Raw genomic sequence first — 19,410 nt, forward strand, 5'->3', positions numbered from 1 at the left:
GGGAGAGTCTGACCTACAGGAGTGGCACTGCTGATAAGCAAGAATCGAACACAAGACAGAGCAGTGGGCTGTAGGAAGAAGGAAAAGTCCAGGAGTTAGGATGCTCCACTTTAAAGATGGAAGCTCACATCAGTAAGCAACCTTCTGTGCCTTCTTCCCTTCACCTCCACCAGGTTACTTCATGCCTGACTCTTCAAATCTGTCCCTGAACATTACTTCTTCAGTAACTGCTTGCATATCAACTCATAGGCCCAAGGGCCACTGGTATACCTAAGTACAAAGTTCTAACTCTACATTTCCAAGGCAGTGATTTGCCCTTCTTACCATGCCCTTTACTGTGGCAGAGACTACCAGTTGCTCCTCTCATATTCATTTCCCCATTGTCTGTAGTAGATGTCAACAAAAAAATCTTCTGTAAAGGGCAAGATAAATACTTAAGTTTTGCAGGCTATATGGTCTCTGTAGCAACTAAATGTTGAGTATCACTAATCTGAAAATCCAAAATCTCCCAAAATCTGGAACTTTTGGGGGCACTGACATAACACTACAAGTGAGAATTCACATACCTGACCTCATGTGACTGCAGTCAAAACACAATCAAAATTTGTATCACACACAAAACTATTTAAAATATTGTATAAAATTGGGCCGGGCACAGTGGCTCATGCCTGTAAACCTAGCACTTTGGGAAGCTGAGGTGGATAGATTGCTTGAGCTCAGAAGTTTGAAACTAGCCTGAGCAACACAGCAAGATCTCATCCCCATAGAAAATAAGTAAAATTAGCTGGGCATGGTGGCACATGCCTTTAGTCCCAGCTACTGGGGAGGCTGAAGTGGGAGGATCACGCTTGAGCCCAAGAGGTCAAAGTTGCAGTGAACCACAATCACAACACTGCCACTCCTGCTTGGGTGACAGAATAAGACTCTGTCTCAAAAATAAAATATTATTTATATAAAATGGCCTTCAGGTTATACATATGGTATACATGAAACATAAATTTCACATTAGACTTCATTCTCATCCCCAAGATATCTCATTTTGTATACACAAATATTGCAAAATAAAAAAAAAAATCTGAAATCGTAAATACTTCTGGTCCCATGCATTTTGGATACTCAATTCTTCCACTGTCATGTGAAAACAGATAATTTATAAACAAATGGGCACATCTGTGTTCCAATACACATTTATTTATTTATCACTCTGTTGCCCAGGTTAGAGTGCAGTGGCGTGATCATGGCTCACTGACCCAAGGGAGTGAGCTGCAGTCTTGACCTCCTGGGCTAAATGGATCCTCCCACCTCAGTCTCCCAAGTAGCTGGGACTACAGGTGCTCACAGCCATGCCTGGCTAATTAAAAAAAAATTTTTTTTTTGTATAGACAGGGTTTCACCATGTTGCCCAGGCTTGTCTTGAACTCCTAGGCTCAAGCTATCCTCCTGTCTTGACCTCCCAAAGTGCTGGGATTACAGGCATGAGCTACCATAAACAGCCAATACACTTTTATATACAAACTATAGTTACTTTGTAAATAATTTGTGGCTGGCTGACTTGGCACTCAGACCACTGTTTGCTGACCTTGTTCTATAGTAACAGAAGCTCTAGCAGGGTGTCTGCTGGCTAATAATTACATTTCCCACCCATCCCTTGAAGCTTGCTGTGGTCATGTTCTGGCCAATAGGAGGTAAATGAAAATGATCTACAACTTGTAGATCATCTCCTTTCCCTTGGGCTGAAATGAGATCATGGTGAGCCATCTTTGACTGTGAAGATGAGGGTGACTCTCTCAAGATGGTAGAGAAAGAAGAGGAAGGAATTTGTCTATTGAGGTACCATGCTAGTCCTGAATCAGTATGGATTACTTGAACTCTTCTGGGTAGAAGAAAGCACCAAAGACTGCTTAATATGTTGAAGTCACTGTATTTGGGGCATCTTTTTATAAAGCTTTGCATATTCGACTTTGGCTCAGTATGTGAGGCTGTAATTAATTCAGAAAAGAAAACACTGTTCCAAGGCTACAGAAGTCCAGTGATCACACAGTGATCACTGCTCATAAGCCCACACAGTGAGGCCAGATGACTTGGCACTAATCTATCATTTTCATAGGAACTAATTCATATCTAATGTGGAACTAATAACTCTGCCACACACTTATATAAAATAAGCTCTCACTTATGTTTAAAGGAATATGATTATTTTTACAGAGGAGATTCAGAGAGGTTAAGAAGTATGCCCAAAGTGATACAGCTCCTAAGAAGCTATGCTGATATATAAACTCAGGACACAGGACCCTCAAACAAGTTCTTTTCCCCAAATCAACTCCCTTGGGTCAAGGACAAGCCACCGTGTTATTACTAGTCCATGGCTCTGTGACTGCAGGTTTCAATTTTTAAACTGTAAACTGCCACTAAGATCCACTGACTAATGGCTCCCATTGGTTTAATTACTGCTCCCTTTAAAAGCCAAGTAAACCAAAATGACACAAGGTTAAGTAACTTAGCCAGATTCCTTTGAAAGACTTCAAGGATGCCAAAATGTGGATTTCATCAGACAGTCCCACAAGCTGCCAACTCAGCCCCAGCTACCACCATCACCTCCTCCTTCACTGCCCATTAGAAGTTAACTGCCTGGATACTTGCTACACGAGACTGAACAGAGCCTAAAAACTAGCTGCAAAATACACCAGAAGGGAAGAGCTTTTTCCTCTCCAGGAAAGGGTGAGCAATCCCCCTAACATGTGCTGTTGCCACCAGTCTGTCGGGTGTAGCATTCATCTCTGTTGGGAGCTTGGCATCCATCATGAGGATCATCTGGCTCCATTTCCCTGAGAACCATGGCCTTTCCAGTCTTGTACAGCCTGGAGACTTAAGGAAAGTCAAGTTCACCCCAAAATTATAGCACAGTCAATAGCACCAACTAACCATGGTAGATGAACCCAAAATGCAGCTGCAAATAATTTGAACCTTAATTCAAATGTAAAGAAAAGAAATGTTTCAAAACTATTTCACTTTTTTTCTTAGTGGGATAAAAGTTGATATTTTGAAAACTTCATGAAAAACTAATTAAAAATTAATTATTATAATGTTATTGCTATAGCAAGGATTATATAGTTAAAGAAAATGTTTTGTGATAGAAATGCAGCAAAGAATAAACAAGTCTATCTTGAATAAAGCACAAAGTTAGCATGTTCTCAATTTCCTTTTAAGCCAATTATTTCCATAATTTGGAAGGAAGACCTTATCACCAAAGTGAACTTTTAATTTCGCATATCTTTTTTTTGGAAGGGGAGACAGGATCTTGCTCTGCCACCCAGGCTGGAGTACAGTGGTGCTATCATAGCTCACTGCAGCTTCAAACTCCTGTGCTCAAGCAATCCTTCTACCTCAGCCTCCTAAGTACCTAGGACTACAGGAGTGCACCACCATGCCCAGGTAGTTTTTTTACTTTTTTATAGAAATAGGGTCTTTCGAGGTTGACCAAGCAGGTCTCGATCTCCTGGCCTCAAATGATCCTCCTACCTCAGCCCCTGAAAGTGTCAAAATTACAGGTATCATGTCATTTTGCCATATCTGGCATATCTTGAACTTTTTCGGGAGTCAAATTATAATGGGTATAAAACTATGTGGACATTTAAAAGAAATATTTTTCAAAAATATTTTGGGATGTGGAAAATGTGCTCATATATATTGTTACATTAAAAAATCAGGTTTCAAAACAGTTTATAGTCATTCTTACAAAAGAATAACTATACATATCTATATAAATATGTATAGAAAAAAACAGTATGGAAGTCTGTACCTCAACATTTTAACAGCAGTTTTTCTCTCAGTAGTAGAGTTACAAGTAATTTTTATTTTCTTACTTATGCTTCTCAGAATTTTCAAAATTTTCTGTAACAAATTATAAAAGTAAACTTTTTTAAAGAACTAAGTGTAAAGAACATCATGACATTTAAGGCACAGCTTCCTCATTTCACTGGGTTCTATAAGAGGATGAAGAATGTGGTTTTGGAAACAGCACAAGTTATTCTGTGTCCAAATCACATACAGAAATCTCAGAAACACACACTTTCAACTGCATATTGAGTCTCAATGATCTGATGGTGGTCGTTTCAGAAAGATCAGAGGGGTTCCATAACATATTAAAATACAGATCCTCTGGGGAGAGGGCCCAGACTCATTACAATACACAGCTATTATCCAGATTTTATCTCCACTAAATTGACTTAAAAATGGAGAGGAGAGTGTGTGTAGCACTCCAACATCTGTGACATATCATCACGGAAGAAGAATATTTCTAGGAATTCTTATTCATGATTACTACTTTCAAATTGAGAAACAGCAGAAAATAACTGTTAAATTAAAAAGAAGTTGCATGCCACAATTAAGCAATAGCTAAAGTCAACTAGAAGTGAGTTTCTGTTTCACAATGGCAGTTACAAAAACCATAAAAATTCTCACGATTAAGGAACAGAGTCAGAATAAAGCTTAAATTTGCAGAATGTTACTTTCCTTTGCACTCTCACCCATCACAAGGCATAACAGGGTCTAAGGCCACATATTTACTTGCAGACATTGAAAAAAAAAATCTTAACTGCTCAAGCTAACAAATCACTGTCCCAAGTTTCACACTATTGGTCATATGATCCTCCAAGTGTTTTTTCTCAGACTGTATCTTTCTCTGACAAACAGTCTCTTCTTTCTTTAAAGCCAAGAGATCAACAAAATAACCTAAACTAACTACGCTCTTTCACTTTTTGAATGATGGAACCTACTAACAGAGCAAAACAGGACTTTGAAGGTAGTATTTCAGGAAAAAGAAAAGATAGGGAGTTTCAGGGAAATGTCTGATAAAATTCCATTGCTTTTCCAAAATAACAAAAGCATAGTTCCCTAAGCCCCAAATACAAAAGTAAAGTAGAAAATAAAAGCATGCTCTTTTTACACTATTCCTGAGGGAAGCACATTTTCACTTGCTATTTCAATGAATACTTTCTCCACAGTATTATTTCATTTTCAGAGGAAAAAAATATATAGACTGAATAATCTCTAAATGTTTTAGAATATATCTATAATATCTAAAGAAATATACAGCTTCATTGAGGAATTCTACCTGCCTTAAATATTTAGTTAACAGAAGAAGAGATGTTTCAACAATGAAATAACAATGAAGAAAACGCGTAACAAAACAGCATTAGTCTAACAAAGAATAAGCAAAATAGCCCAGCAGCACAAAGGTTGTAGAGTAAAAGAAAAAAATGCTACCAAGACACTGAATAAGATTCTGATCTATTAGTATAAACATGATGAAGAAAGCAAACACACCTTTCATGTGAGCAGCCTAAAAAGGCAGCTTCTCTGTACTTCTGATTTCCAACAGCCTGTTCATGACTGGAGTCTAGGAAAGCAATATATGACCTCAGCAATGCCTGCCTGGACTGCACCCAAGTCAGTGACTTCAACTGCTCCACATTAATAACAAAAGCCATACAGAGTGATGTGCAGGGAAAATGGAAGAGATGGAAGACTCCCGGGCAGATTTCTAAGAGCAAAGCCATCTCCTCTTAAAGAAACTGGCCAAGTACTGTTCAGAAACAAGAGCTACCTCAAGTGGAGATATCAGTTGTTTTTATAATGCCTATAGTCATTCCACACGATTTTAAACAATGACCTTCACTGAACTCTAACAACAAAATGATCCTCCCTGTAATAGACTGGAGCAAAACACCACCTCCCAGGGACTATTCTAGCCATTTTATATAAAAATTAAGGTATATGATCTCCAACAACCCATTAGGTAAATGCCATTAGTCTCAGTTTACAGATAAAGAAACTGACCTAAAAGTAGGAGACATTTCAAGAGCACAGTCAGTAGACCTGAACACAGGCTCTTGGGCTACAGAGGCCAAGGGTACACCCAGTGATGCCATACTGAATCTTTCTAGCGCTCACACCCTGTCTGCCTAACACCCAAGAGGCTGCAGACACAGCAACTCCCAGGGCTACAGTCTTGTTGCTGCCATATGTTCCCTGGATTTGAAGGGAAGGGCAAAAGATAACTTGCACTGAGTACCTACTATGTGCTAGCCCTTTCAGAAAAGGCAATTCCCTGGTGATATAAGCATTATCATCATTATTCCTATATTACAGATGAAAACCAGATTCTGAAGCTTGCAGTAACTTGCTTAATGCAAGGGAAAGGTAGCGCTGGCGTCTAAACTAAATCTGTTTGTATGTGGCTCATGTTCCTCCCGCTACAGAAAGTGTCCTTCCTCCTCAGTCACAGGTTCATCCCCTAAATGGGTGACTTCTCCAAGAGCCAGAAATGATCTCTCATATTTTACTAATCATTTTACATATGAATGATATTTGAACTACTGGGAAGAACATGGAGAGGGAGGAAAGATAAGTCAGTAAAATTCCAATACAACAGCAAAAAAACTCCCAAGCCACATAAAATCCCCACAATTAGTTAACACATAGCATACCTTGCATACACTCAGTACTGCTGCAGAGAACCATGAACTGTAAAGATACGTTAACTATTTCTTTCTGGTGTACATAAACTAAACATCTGCAAACCATATTATATTTTCAATGCACTAGAGAAACTCACTATTGAAAAGAATGCTGTGGGCTGGTAGTGGTGGTTCACGCCTGTAACCACAGCACTTTGGGAGGCAAAGCTAGGAGGATCACTTGAAGCCAGGAGTTCAAGACTAGCCTGGGCAATACAGTGAGATTCTATTAACAAAGAAAAGAAAACTGTGGTTAAATTCCTTTGTAGGGTCCAAAGTTCTCTTATAATAAATAATCCTTTACTTTCTAAGTTTTTGAATTTTTAAAAGCAGTTATATTTTATGTTAGGCAGAACTATAGGAATATATAATAATCCAAATTATTTTACGTAAGCTTGGGATGTAGTTCTCCCTTACAATTGAAGAAATGAACCATTATGTATGTTCAGACTCTCTCTAGCCTGTGGGTATATGAATTGCTAAGTTGCCTGTCATATCAGCATATAACTTAATTGATTTTAGTGCTTGGCTAAGAATATCTTGAAATAAAAAGAGTACTAGAGATTCAAAATCTGATAAGTAAAATTAAAAATAGTACCATGAGACTTTTGTACACAGAATGTATAGGTGAGAGGGTTTCAAGATTCAATATTCTCAGTTTATGTACTAAGAAAACTGAGGCCTGGAACGATCCAAGATGGCTGATCACTAACATCTCAGGATTGCAGCTCCCAGTGAAAGTGCAGAGAACGAGAGGATGCCACACTTTCAGACAAATTTTGGTCACTCATGGAGCAGAAGATTCCCAGTGGAGGAGCTGCACAGGTCGCCAGAGCGACTCTTGTTGCCGGCACAGCGGTTTTGTCGGCACCTCAGCACGGCAGCTCTCGGTGCAGAGTAAACGGGACTGGTTCCCCTTCTGACCAAGGTTTGGAGGAGCCGCACGGGTCACCAGCGCGACTCTGCCGGCGCAGCGGTTTTGCCAGCAGCGTGGCAGCTCTTGGTGCAGAGTAAACGGGACTGGTTCCCCTTCTGACTGACGTTTGGAGCTCCGGGAAGGCAGAGCCGCCTATTACGGACTCAAGAAGGAAGCCAGACTGGAGATTCCCAGGCAGAAAAGCACCATCAGCCTTAATGCCGCTGTTTTGGCTGGCACAGTGGGTTGCTCATATTTCGGCCCTGGGAATTAACAACTTGGACGTCCACTCAGAGACCTAATTTGAAAGTTGGTAATTACAAAGACAACAGGTGGATAAATTTACAATGGTGGGAAGAAACCAGCGTAAAAAGGCTGAGAATACTCAAAATCAGAACGAACGCCTCTCCCTCTAAAGAGGATCACAGTTCCTCATCAACAAGGGAACAAGGCTTGATGGAGAACGAGTGCATCCCATTAACAGAATCAGGCTTCAGAAGATGGAAAATAAAAAACTTCTGTGAGTTAAAAGAACATGTTGTAGCCCAATGTAAAGAAACTAAGAACTTTGAAAAAAGGTTTGATGAAATCCTAACAAGAATAGACAACTTAGAGAGGAATATAAGTGAATTAATGGAACTGAAGAATACAATACAGGAACTCCGGGAAGTATGCACAGGTTTAAACACTCGAATTGTTCAAGCAGCAGAAAGAATATCAAAGGTCAAAGTCCAACTTAATGAAATAAAATGAGAAGACAAGATTAGAGAAAAAAGGATAAAAAGGAATGAGCAAAGTCTCCAAGAAATGTGGGACTATGTGAAAAGACCAAATTTACGTTTGATAGGTGTACCTGAATGCCACGGAGAGAATGAATCCAAGCTGGAAAATACCCTTCAGGATATTATTCAGGAAAATTTTCCTAAACTAGCAAAGCAGGACAATATTCAACCCCAGGTGATACAGAGAACGCCACAAAGATATTCCTCAAAAAGAGCAACCCCAAGGCACATAATTGTTAGATTCACCAGGGTTGAAATGAAGGAGAAAATACTAAGGGCAGCCAGAGAGAAAGGTCAGGTTACCCACAAAGGCAAGCCTATCAGACTCACAGCAGATCTCTCAGCAGAAACTCTACAAGCCAGAAGACAGTGGGGGCCAATATTCAACATCCTCAAAGAACAGAACCTTCAGCCCAGAATTTCATATCCAGCCAAACTAAACTTCACAACTGAAGGAAAAATAAAATCTTTTATGAACAAGCAAGTACTCAGAGATTTTATTACCACCAGGCCTGCTTTACAAGAGCTTCTGAAAGAAGCATTACACATAGAAAGAAACAACCAGTATTAGCCTTTCTAAAAATATACCAAAAAGTAAAGATCATCAACATAAAGAAGAATTTACATCAACGAATAGATAAAACAGCCAGTTAACATCAAATGGCAGTAATCCTAAATTTAAATCGACTAAATCACCCAATCAAAAGATACAGCCAAAACCCAATGGTATGCTACATCCAGACCCATTTCACATGCAAGGATACACAAAGACTCAAAACAAAGGGATAGAGAAAGATTTACCAACCAAATGGAGAGCAAAAATAAATAAATAAATAAAAAGCAGGAGTTGCAATTCTCGTATCTGATAAAATAGATTTTAAAGCAACAAAGATATAGTGGTAAAAGGATCAATGCAACAACAAGAGCTAACGATCCTAACACCCAGATACATAGAGACTTAGACTCAATGAGACAGAAAATTAATAAGGATATCAAGGACTCGAACTCAGATTAGGAACAAGTAAACTTAATAAATACTTATAGAACTCTCCACTTTAAATACACAAAACATACATTCTTGTCAATACCACATCACACCTACTCATAGGTTTAAATGAAATATTGATTGGCCATTATTAATACCCATTTTTTTTTAGAATAAAGCAACATTTCCATTCTCTCTCCCACTTTTTCTTCATCTTTCTTCCTCTCCTTCACTCCTTTTCTTTCCTTCTCTCAAAAAAATAAAAAAATGGAACGATCCAAGATGGCCGATCGCTAACATCCCGGGATTGCAGCTCTCAGGGAAGGCGTGGAGAACTAGAGGACGCCACACTTTCAGACAAAGTCTGGTCGCTCACGGAGCAGAAGATCCCCCAGTGGTGGAAACACACGGGTCGCCAGCGCGACTCTCGTGGTCGGCGCAGCGGTTCCGCCGGCACCTCGGCGCGGCAGCGCTCCGCGCAGTGTAAACGGGACGGTTCCCCTTCTGACCGAGGTTTGGAGCCCTGGGAAGGCAGAGTCGCCTACTACGGAAAGAAGAAGGAAGCCCGACAGGAGAATCCTGGGCAGAAAAGCACCATCAGTTTTAACGCCGCTGCTCTGGCCCTGGGAACTAACAACCTGGACGTCCACTCAAGAGACCTAATCTGAAAGTTGGTAATTTCAAAGACGACAGGAGGATAAAGTTACAATGACGGGAAGAAACCAGCGTAAAAAAGCTGAGAATACTCAAAGTCAGAACACCTCTCCCTCTAAAGATGATCACAGTTCCACATCAACAATGGAACAAGGCTTGATGGAGAACGAGCGCCTCCTGATGACAGAATCACTCTTCAAGGAATGGATAATAACAAACTTCGGTGAGTTAAAAGAACATGTTGTAGCCCAACGTAAAGAAACTAGGAACTTTGAAAAAAGGGTTGATGAAATCCTATTGAGAATAGACAACTTAGAGAGGAGTATGAGTGAATTAATGGAACTGAAGAATACAATACAGGAACTCCGAGAAGTATGCACAGGTTTAAACACTCGAATTGTTCAAGCAGAAGAAGGGATATCAGAGGTCAAAGTCCAACTTAATGAAATAAAACGTGAAGAAAAGATTAGAGAAAAAAGGATAAAAAGGAATGAGCAAAGTCTCCAAGAAATGTGGGACTATGTGAAAAGACCAAATTTACGCTTGATAGGTGTACCTGAATGCAACGGAGAGAATGAATCCAAGCTGGAAAATACCCTTCAGGATATTATTCAGGAAAATTTTCCTAAACTAGCAAAGCAGGTCAACATTCAACCCCAGGTAATACAGAGAACACCACAAAGATATTCCTCAAGAAGACCAACCCCAAGGCACATAATCGTTAGATTCACCAGGGTTGAAACGAAGGAGAGGATACTAAGGGCAGCCAGAGAGAAAGGTTGGATAACCCACAAAGGCAAGCCTATCAGACTTACAGCAGATCTCTCGGCAGAAACTCTACAGGCCAGAAGAGAGTGGGGGCCAATATTCAACATCCTCAAAAAACAGAACCTTAAGCCCAGAATTTCATATCCAGCCAAACTAAGCTTCACAACTGAAGGAAAAATAAAATCTTTTATGAACAAGCAAGAACTCAGAGATTTTATTACCACCAGGCCTGCTTTACAAGAGCTTCTGAAAGAAGCATTACACACAGAAAGAAACAACCAGTATTAGCCTTTCTAAAAATACACCAAAAAGTAAAGAGCACCAACATAAAGAAGAATTTACACCAACACATGAATAAAACAGCCAGTCAACATCAAATGGCAGTAACCCTAAATTTAAATTGACTAAATTTCCAATCAAAAGACACAGCCAAAACCCAACGGCATGTTACATCCGGACCTGTTTCACATGCAAGGATACACAAAGACTCAAAACAAAGGGATGGAGAAAGATTTACCAACCAAATGGAGAGCAAAAATAAATAATAAATAAATTAAAAGCAGGAGTTGCAATTCTTGTATCGGATAAAATAGATTTTAAAGCAACAAAGATATAGTGGTAAAAGGATCAATGCAACAACAAGAGCTAACGATCCTAACACCCAGATAGGAGACTTAGATTCAATGAGACAGAAAATTAATAAGGATATCAAGGACTCGAACTCAGATCCAGAACAAGTAAACTTAATAAATATTCATAGAGCTCCCCACTTCAAATACACAAAATATACATTTTTGTCAATACCACATCACACCTACCCATTAGTTTAAATGAAACATTGATTGGCCATTATTAATACCCAATTTTTTTCAAAATAAAGCAATATTTCCATTTACTCTCCCTCTTTCTCTTCCTCTTTCTTCCTCTCCTTTACTTATTTTTTTTTTTTTCTTTCCTTCTCTCAAAAAAAAAGAAATCAACTTGTAAACCTCTAGATCCAGGTCGGCAATGTCTCTTTCATTGCTTGATTTCCTTTCTTCCCTTCCCTCCCTCCCTCCCTCCCACCCCACTTCCTCCCTTCCTTCCTTCCTTCATCCCTTCCTTCCTCCCTACCGTCCTTCTTCCCTTCCTTCCTGCCTTCCTCCCCCCCCCAAAAAAAAAAAAAAAAAAAAAAAAAAAAAAAAAAAAAAAATAAGAAAAGAAAACTGAGGCCCAAGATTTAAATGATCTCTTAGACTTAACCAGGGTCCATGTTGGGAAATCAATGGAAGAAACAAAATTAGAATATAATATGCTAATGCCTAATTCAAGGTATGGTCCAGAATGAACCCACTCTGATGATATAATGCTGTATTGTAAGCCCCCAAAGAGCAGAAACTGTATCATATTGCAGGTTGTCTCCAAGCTCTTACAAATTACCTTGCTTAATACATATTACGTTGAGACGTGGCCAAGCTCAATGGCTCACATCTGTAATACCAGTACTTTGGGAGGCCAAAGCAGGAGGATAGCTTGAGCCCAGGAGTTCAAGACCAGCCTGGACAACATGGCAAAACCCTGTTTCTACAAAACATACGAAAAGTCAGCCAGGCATTGCAGTGTGCACATGTAGTCCCAGCTACTCAGGAGGGTGAGGTAGAAGGATCCCTTAAGTCCAGGAGGTCCAGGCTGCGGTGAGCAGAGATCACACCAATGCAGTCTAGCCTAGGTGACAGAGCAAGACCCTGTTTCAATCAATTGATCAACCAGTCAATCTATTTCTCTCTGTGGTGGGAGAAGGGAATCAGAGGTGGCTGGTATAATAGGCTACCTCCTAATTCATTTCTAGCCTTTGCAGACTATTAGATCCGAGGGTCTCAGCACATAGTTATATAAAATCTGTGCTAACTGTTCACCAAGAACAGAGCATGGCAAAACCCAGATGTATCGTCTTAGGGATATCCTTAAGGACTCAGGATTAGAAGGCAGGAGACCCTTACAAATCAGTTAACCTATCCAGCTTAAGATTTTTCTGCTCTAGAATAAATAAACTGTACTTTTTGCATCTCTAAGTCCTCTTCCAACATTAAATGTTATTGCTCTGCCTGTTTCTTGAATTTTACACATTTGACACAAACATTAATATTTTAATAAGCCCTTTTCAACTTGCCTCTTTGTTTGCTGAGTTATATGCATAACTCCCCCACCCCAATGAATGAGGCAGGGAATGGGGAAGCTTTGGTCTGCAAAGGCCACTAAATCCCCCTTTTTTTCCTAACACAATTTCTACCAGAAAAGCTCCTCGGGTTTGGGGGGCTTTGGCCCCTATCACTTCTAGTCTTACTCCTGGCATTAGAGCCTAAGGCTAGGCTAGTGACATCAAAAATACTCTTGGGAGGCCATGGTCTCTCCTGAGAGGCTGCCTCTGTTTGGCCTCTAGTGAGACCTTGAGCAAATGAATGCTGCTCAGACTACTGGGAGATACAAAGGGTCAGCTGCAGGGTTTGGCAGTGTGGAGCTGGTCCCAGGCCAGAGGCACAAGGTCAGAGAGAGGCCAGGGCTTGGAGTACGGGCCCTGTTGTATAACCTGAAACTTGAGAAGGTCGTTAAGAAAGAGATACTCAGACAAGGAAAAAACAAGAAAGATTTAGAGACAAAAAATGAGAGAGAGACATTTTGGAAGTTCCAATAGGCTGTCTCAAAAAGCAAATGTTTCTGTCATCCATGTGAGTCAAAACAACCTGCCTTTATATTATTTGTGAGCGAAACAGGACCTTACTAATTGTGGTTAAGCATAAAGAGTTTTGTTACTAATGTATGAGTGTCAAGAAAAAGAAAGGCCAGGACACAGGATTTTCATAATTAAGAAAAGAACCAGAAAATATATTGTATATTTGCATAGAACTTTACAGTTTGCAAATCACCCTCACACAAATTCTGCTCTAATCCGCCCAACTATCCCCATGACATTAAAAGAAACTGAGGCGTGCGAGGATGATTTATTTGTCTAAGATGCTCAAACTGTTACACAGCACATCTTCAGGTCTGCTGGGAGTTCTTCCACCACACCACCAAGTCTCTTTAAAACTACTTGTCCTCAAAATCAAAGGAGAAACAAAATATATCCTTACTCATTTTTGCCATTTTAAAATTTTATTTCATTCCTAGTATTGAAAGTTGCTGTAGGTTGAGTATCATTAAACAGTGCTTTTATACGCTATATATAATGGCCCCTTGTATGGCAAAGCGTGTGAGTATATGATGGGTTAAATAATCTTTGAGGGCTAATCTGGAAACTTTGCCACCACATATACTATCCTATCATATCTATGGGACTTTTTGTCCCAAGTTCCAATCAACTGACTTAAAAAGGATTGTTTAAAAGACATGAATGTGGCTAAAAATAATCACCACTGCAAACTTCAGAAATTTCTTGGATTTCACTTTTCTTTTCCATTTCATTTAAACATATACAGACATACACAGAGCCTGTTTTCACTGAGCAGCACATATGGTATAAAAAGCTAAGTATTTCAGAATAACAAGAAATTTCATAAAACTCCCACATTATGATGGTGGATTACATAAAGAAGAGGGAAAGGTCCCCTCTGTCCCCAAACTATGCCAAGACGTCTGACATCCTCATATCTGCCAGGACTACAGTTATTCAACTCAGAATCCACTGTTTAGATAAATTAACATAATATTATGATGATCCAAAAGAGTTCAAAAAGAACATCTTGCCAGAATAATTAACTTCCTGAGGTCCCCCAAAAGATATGTTCTGAGAAAAATGTCTCCCTGCCAAGGGATTTCAAATATTAAAAGCAGAGTGGCGGGTTTTCAGTTACAATTTTTCAACAAATCACCAACCATACATGGTTGAAAGTTTTTTCAATGAGAATCGAGGTGTCAAGTTTAAGATACAAGAAGCAAAAACAAACCCTCCCCCCAACAAAAGCCAGCTTTCAAAAAGGAACAAATCAAAGCATTGTTGCAACCACTGTGTCTATTAAAAGAAACAGGTGACCAGAACATTAGGATAAACCCAATTAACAAGTTCTCCTGTTGCTTTTTATATTACTTGGCTTATTAAAAATGGATTTATCCACAACTTCTCAGAAACATTTTTGTTGTGTAAATTCAGATGTGACTGTATTGAGCTTAAACCAAAGCAAACAAAACAACAAGAAAAAAAAACACACCAGACTAAATCTAAATATTATGCTATCAACCAAAAGTTCTTGAAAAAATTCATCAGTTAGCTTTTACTCTACCTCAACGAGCAGGTATTATGAGGCCTGGTGGCTCGGGATCCTGCCATTTTCTCCTGTCTCCTGTGCCCTCACTCACAATAGTCCTTCCAGCAGAATACTTGAAAAGACTGACTAAGAACGATAGGGATCAAAATAAAAGCAGCTTACATGCATGAGAAACTCAGAATTGCCTAATTTCAGTCCCAACGCGTCTCAGTCTGCAGAATCTCTATAATTTTTTATGAAGTACAACGTAAACCTGTTTAAAGCTGTTTACAATCAAAAGGCACAAAATGTGAGAACCAAATTCTCTTGGTTATTGAGATGAGTCTTAAAATAACCAAAAATAGCTAATATTTAATTTGGTGTTCTTAACCTTGTGTGAGAATTCTTAGTAAGACACAAAACACCCTTATAAAACATAACAACCTATAGAAGAAATATTAATATCTCGACTATTTCTCCATTATCTTGATTGTTATTTTTCAGGTTTAAAGAGCAAGTCATTTTTTGAAAAAGGCAAATTATTGTTACTTTAAATACTCTTCTATATCTCTTTTTTTGATGCATGCACTTAAAATAACCTATTTGAAGCCCTGATAGCACCACAGGGCTGTACCAGCAATGTGGCCACATTCCACTGAGTTTTTACTCTGAAAAACGTTCAACATACACCTTAAATTATCTTTTAGTGGTGCTACACATTAGTTTTTCTGTGTTCTTCTCCCTTACCTATTTCTATAAGCTTACGGTTTCTTATTTTGAATAACTTGAAAGTAGACACGTTCATGATCTGTACGCAAACATAAAACAAATAGTCCTACAGGCCCAAAAGAGTATTACCTCATATGCTTGCATTTTTTTCTTTTTTATATTCACTCCTTCCCTTAGGTTATAGTTGGGCAAGTATAAAGCACAGGTATAAAGGCGAGGTGGGGAGGAGTAGGAAGGGGTGTTGGCGCTGGGGTGGGGTGAGGAGTTCTCCAGGATACAAAGTACCAGATGATTTCTAAGTTTCCTTTCAAAGCCAAATTTCTGTTACTTGCTGTTTCTCTGGTCTGCATTTGTCCCAGACAGGAGCTCCAATGCAGTTCCCAATTAGCGGGTGACTCTTTTGCCCCCAGGGTACATTTGGCAATGCCTGGAGACATTTTTGTTGTCATAGCTGGGGATGGGGTGCACTACTGGCATCTAGTGGGCAGAGGCTAAGGATGCTGCTGCTAACTAAATACCCTACAATGCACAGGGCAGGCCACACAACAAAAAATCATCCACACCACTATATTAACAGTGCAGAGGTTAAGAAGTCCCACTGTAGAGTAACAAGCTTAGGAAACTAAATGGTTTGTTATTTTCGGAAAAGTGCGGAGGCCATTTCCTAAAAGATTTTCTTTCATTCTCCTAAACAAAAGAGACTTCAACTCCTAAAAAAAAAAAGCAGAAAGCAACAGGGCTTATTCAAAGCCCCCTTTCTTCCCTTATCTCCCTCTTTCTCAGCTACACCTATTGCATGATCAATGTTGGGAAGCAAGACAAGTCAGCAACAATCCCTGACTCCCAGGTGCTACCAACCTATTGAAGGAGATGGAACCTTCTCTTAACCACCAGATGGCAAGTGCTCAGATACAGCAAGAAGCAAGGGGGCTTCCAAAGGCCCACATTCTTTAAAAGGTCCGTTAGGTATAAAAACTGCATTTAATTAGCAGACACCACTAAGGAGCTTTCATTGGCAAGTTTTAAAATAGACCAATTCAGCTAGAAAAATTTAGTCATATTAAGAAAATGTGTTTTCAGGCCACGTACAGTGTGGCTCACATCTGTAATTCCAGCATTTCGGAAGGCCAAGGTGGGCAGATCGCTTGAGCTCAGGAGTTTCACTCTGGGCAACATGGTGAAGCCCTGTCTCTAGTAAAATAGAAAAAATTAGCTGGGTGTGGTGGTGCATGCCTGTAGTGCCAGCTACTTGGGAAGCTGAGGCACGAGAATCCCTTGAGCCCAGGGGGCAGAGGTTGCAGTGAGCCAAGATCTCACCACTGCACTCCACCTTGGGCTACAGAGTGAGACTCAGAGCATTCCGAACAGTATTCGAAGAAGAGCACTTGAAGTGCTCCAACAGTATTCTAGGAGGAGCACTTGGAATTCCTGGAACAGTATTCCAAGAATCATTGGGTTTACCAGCCTTACAAGTCATTCTGGATTCTTTTTGTAGCAAAGGTGAGTAAAGAAGGCCCAGATGTCAGAGCAATAATTGCACAATGGGAACCACTTGCTTTCTAGAATATTCTGGGACATATCCATAGGAGCCATACAATTCTTCCTTCAAACCCAGATACTTGTGAAAGTAATTTTTCCAGGACAACAGTAAAAACTAGGACAAGTGCTCATGAGAACCATGACTGCTATGGCAGCACTTCAGAAGCAACTTCAGTTGGACAATGATGCCCATGAGAACCCTGTGATAACCACAGATAGTAAACCTGACTATGACTGCTACTTTTTTAGGCAACTAAAAGTCAGCTATCGTTAAAAGGAAAGAAATTTGACACTCAGTATAAAATATACACCGAACATACTCATCAAGCAAATGCCAAATCTAGAAAATCTGAACATACTGTGTTTATGAATCTAAAGTATAAGATTCCCACAATAGTGTGCACCAGATGGGATTTAGCCTTTTCTCTGCAGCACATGAAAAGCAAGAAAAATTGTTGAACATGTTTTCCTTTTCCTTTGACTAATACCCTGATTCTCCAATTGGCATAGGGGCATTTCTGGTTCCTGCAGCCAATACAAACCTTCAGTGACAAGTCACCTGACTTCATAGGTCTGACGTGTTTAATCACATTCTGATCCATGGACACTTTTGTACTAAGCAAGAGAATGTTTCAGCAACTCCCCTTGAGAGTAATGCTGCCAGCAAAATGTATGGGTTCTTGGGCATTTGAGCAGAGTCAAGATGTTATACACGTAATCTAGAAAATCCTATAAAATAGGACACCAAACTCCCTGGAAAACAAAAAATATCTCCAGTAATAATGAGGTCAATACTCTCCCTGTCTTCATTCCAACTCATAAATAAGGAGACATCTCGGCTGGGCACGGTGGCTCACACCTGTAATCCCAGCACTTTGGGAGGCCAAGGTGGGTGGATCGCGAGGTCAAGAGATCGAGACCATCCCGGTCAACATGGTGAAACCTCATCTCTACTAAAAATACAAAAAATTAGCTGGGCATGGTGGCGTGTGCCTGTAATCCCAGCTACTCAGGAGGCTGAGGCAGGAGAAATGCCTGAACCCAGGAGGCGGAGGTTGCGGTGAGCCGAGATCGCGCCATTGCACTCCAGCCTGGGTAACAAGAGCGAAACTCCATCTCAAAAAAAAAAAGGAGACATCTGAAAAAAAACCCACTGTAGTCTCACCAAAAACACATACTAATGCTTTGGACACATAACTAAGACTGAAAAAGAAAGGTTACTTCCTGCAAGGTATACACACGCACACACCAGAGAGAGACAGACAGAGACAGGGTTTCACTCCCATCACCCAGGCTGGAGTGCAATGGTGCAATCTGGGTTCACTGCAACCTCCACCTTCCCGATACAAGCAATTCTAGCGCCTCAGCCTCCTGACCAGCTGGGACTACAGGTACATGCCACCACGCCCGGCTAATTTTTCAATTTTTTTGTAGATCTGCATGTTTGCCATGTTTCCCAGTCTGGTCTCAAACTCCTGAGCTCAGGTGATCTGCCCACATTGGTCTCCCAAAGTGCTGGGGTTACAGCCATGAGACACCAAGCCCAGCCTGTAATATGTTTTTTGATAAGCCTAGTATCAGACAGAAATGCCTGATGAAGACTGTATCTTCATTTTTCAAAATGCTTGGATAAAATACAGAAATGTAAAATGAATGACATATTAAGGCTGTTCACAGTAATATGAAATGTCATACTAAAATAGGATTAATTATTGAGCTGCTATAATCTGAAGGAAAGGTCTGGTACTATTATTCTTTTTTAATTAAACAATTATATTAAACACCTAGATGAAGTCTGAGAATGTGCTTGTTAATTCTGTAGACGACACCAAGTTAGATGAAAGAAAATATTCCAAAGGATCTTAATGTAGAATACTGCATAGACAGCGATGAGATGACATTTTAATAGTGAGAGATGTTGGATAATATACCGAAGTATATATATAAATTGTACAAACAGAGTGCTGGAGACCTGGCTTTACAGCCTAGCTCAATACTGAGAGTGAAGTAACACAGCTGTCTTTTTTTTTTTTTTTTTTAAAGGAAATTCAATCCTCAGATGCATTACTAAAGTTAAATAACCAGATCAAGGGAAGAAATATTCTAATAAGCATTACCCAATGCAGATGTTTGAAAACACATCTGGAAAGATGGGTTAAATTCTGGAAGCATCATTTTAAGAGGGTATTATCTGGAGAAAGACCAGGACAGTTAAAAGTACAGAAATCATACCACGTGAGAAACTGTTGGCAAAACCAAAACGGTTTGGCCTAGAGAACACTCCATGCAAATAAGATGG

At 39.8% G+C, this 19,410-nt stretch overlaps 1 protein-coding gene across 16 annotated transcripts in view; it reads right to left on the reverse strand.

Moving 5' to 3' along the window:
- Positions 1-19,410, reverse strand: part of GAB1 (GRB2 associated binding protein 1) — a 133,589-nt gene that overhangs the window by 78,948 nt on the left and 35,231 nt on the right. For 6 of the 16 annotated variants that reach the window (XM_078366475.1, XM_078366469.1, XM_035292905.3 and 3 more), the window contains exon 1: positions 5,326-5,393. The exons of the other annotated variants lie outside the window; for them this stretch is intronic. The gene's annotated coding sequence lies outside the window, so the exon portion shown is untranslated. Of the gene's footprint in view, positions 1-5,325; positions 5,394-19,410 lie in introns of those variants that run through there. 16 annotated transcript variants of the gene reach the window in all.

The sequence above is a fragment of the Callithrix jacchus genome, chromosome 3 (genome assembly GCF_049354715.1).
Source record: "Callithrix jacchus isolate 240 chromosome 3, calJac240_pri, whole genome shotgun sequence".
Taxonomy (NCBI): domain Eukaryota; kingdom Metazoa; phylum Chordata; class Mammalia; order Primates; family Cebidae; genus Callithrix; species Callithrix jacchus.